Below are 2,529 nucleotides of genomic sequence, written 5' to 3'. Positions count from 1 at the left end.
TTTCATCAAAAGTTTACTGTGGTGTGCGTGATTTCAAATAAGACAACTGATCACTGCATGACACTTGATAGGCTCCATTTAACACTTAACTTATTTCCAACACTTGTAAATCAGGAATTATTAGTTTGAGTTGTAATTTGCCACATGATCCATAGAGATGTAAATCATTGCATATGCCACATTACTATTAGATCAGACAAACGGAAGTGGGTCAGGGTCATTACTTATTTAACGTCCATTGTATTTCAAATATTTTGTAGAATATACATTTTTATGAAAACAATAGTAAAAGGCTAAAACCTAAAGTAGATATTTAGACATGAATACTCCATATAAAATAGACGTTTTATTCGGATGTATTAAAATTAAAAAGAAAAGTGAAAATCTGTTTAAACGTGACTGCAGCATAAAAGCGTGTGTGTACTTTTGGGTGTTTTTTTTTAGATATTTACATGAGAATAAAAATTTTGTTTTTAAAAGAAAATTCTAAACACAGATTTGGAACACAGTTTTTAACACAATAACAAGAATATAGTTTTTGTTTTTAAATTTTATCATTTTAATTCTCGTTGTTGATAGAACATACAACCAGATGCTATAAAATTGATGTTATGACAGACGTTCAATACTTAATGCCTTGGTCTAATTTCTCATATAAGCTGATTGCAACTGTGTTCAAAGCATTTGCTGCATCATTCAATATCTAACATTTTACAGTATTATTGAAGACATTTACTTCTAAGGTTACTTCTTTCTACTTACTGTCTCTTATAATTATGTCAGGTTTAACAGTTCAGTTTTAAAGCACATAACCCTAGGAATCGAAGAGAGTTATAGCGGATGGTGTTTAACATATCAAACTACTGTTCCCATGACTTGCTGCAGCATTCAATATTCAACATGTTATAGATTGTAATGTTGATATATTACACATTCCATTGTATAGTAGCCATTCGCTAGACAAAAACTGACAGCTAGATGTCAAATGGTTCACACTAACTACTTCTGTGTGATACAAATTGCATCTTTTATTGCTGATATCACACATTTTTAGAAGCATTGGTCATCAACCTTTCATCGTGAGCAGTCATTATAATTCTGTCCTGATTATAGTGAAGCCATCATCATTTAAGCCAGTCTATAAAACCTTTCTTACTTATATACACCTGGCTGAATAACTCCAGAAAATACTTGTCATGATATTGTTTGGCCCATTTCCTGTAATGGAAGTTCCGGATTACTTTTAACACATCTTTTGAATGATTTCCGAGGCGTACATGTTTTCTAATTGTCATATTTGTAAGACCGTCTTGGGAAAAACGTTTGGCCGGTTTTGTGATAGAGGCTGTCAAGCTGGCTCTTGTTTTGTGATGCTGGTATACCATTTTGTGGTATGGATATTGGAAGATCACCAGATATTGTCTCCCGAATGTATTAAGATATGATGCATTTGATTTCTGTTCAAAAGAAGAAGCACATAACAAGAATGTAGTTAGTTTCCCGTTTATGTTTTTATATGACTCAACCAATTCGATTTCTGTGCAAAAGAACCACATACTTAACAAGAATGTGGTTTATCTCTTTTATCTTAATTTTCTTATCTCTTTTTTTCGCTTGGGATGGGGTATTCTACCAAATGCCAAACATTTTCCCATTAGATAAGTGTAATTACTCCAACCGAGAGATCTTTTTAAGATGGTAACTGTCGCTTAAAGTGCTACTGGTATATTCCTCTTGCACTTGGTTAACCTGGTATATTTGCCAGATAGTTTTTGACATTCTTTTCATTAGCCCAGTTGCTCCTATCAACAGATATGATCGATAATTTCTTAAGATTACAGTTTCTTCTCATGCAATACATAAGTTCTTGGTATTTTGTTATTTTCACCCTCTCTGCTCTGTTAAGGTCAACATAATAAGAGACGCTTATTTCTACCAGAATTACAACTTTCTCCCTCTGGTTGAAGTATGTGCAAAAGAGGAACCCATACTTAACAGGAATTTAGTTTATTTCCCGTATGTATTTTCATATGAGTCAACAAATTTGACTTCCATGCAAAAGAAGAACCACATACTTCACATGAATATGGTTTCTCTCCCGTATGTGTTTTCATATGATTAAACAAAGTTGACTTCTGTGCAAAAGAAGAACCACATACTTCACATGAATGTGGTTTCTCTCCCGTATGTGTTTTCATATGACTCAACAAAAATGATTTCAGTGCAAAAGCAGAACCACAAACTTCACAAGAATGTGGTTTCTCTCTCGTATGTGTTTTCATATGATTAAACAAAGTTGATTTATGTGCAAAAGAAAAACCACATACTTCACAAGAATGTGGTTTCTCTCCCGTATGTGTTTTCATGTGATTAAGCAAAGTTGACTTCTGTGCAAAAGAAGAACCACATACTTCACATGAATGTGGTTTCTCTCCCATATGTATTTTCATATGAGTCAACAAATTTGACTTCCATGCAAAAGAAGAACGACATACTTCACATGAATGTGGTTTCTCTCCCATATGTGTT

Source organism: Euprymna scolopes, chromosome 46 (genome assembly GCF_053919585.1).
Source record: "Euprymna scolopes isolate OS-2025 chromosome 46, ASM5391958v1, whole genome shotgun sequence".
Lineage (NCBI taxonomy): Eukaryota > Metazoa > Mollusca > Cephalopoda > Sepiida > Sepiolidae > Euprymna > Euprymna scolopes.
Note: the sequence above shows the minus strand (reverse complement) of the source record.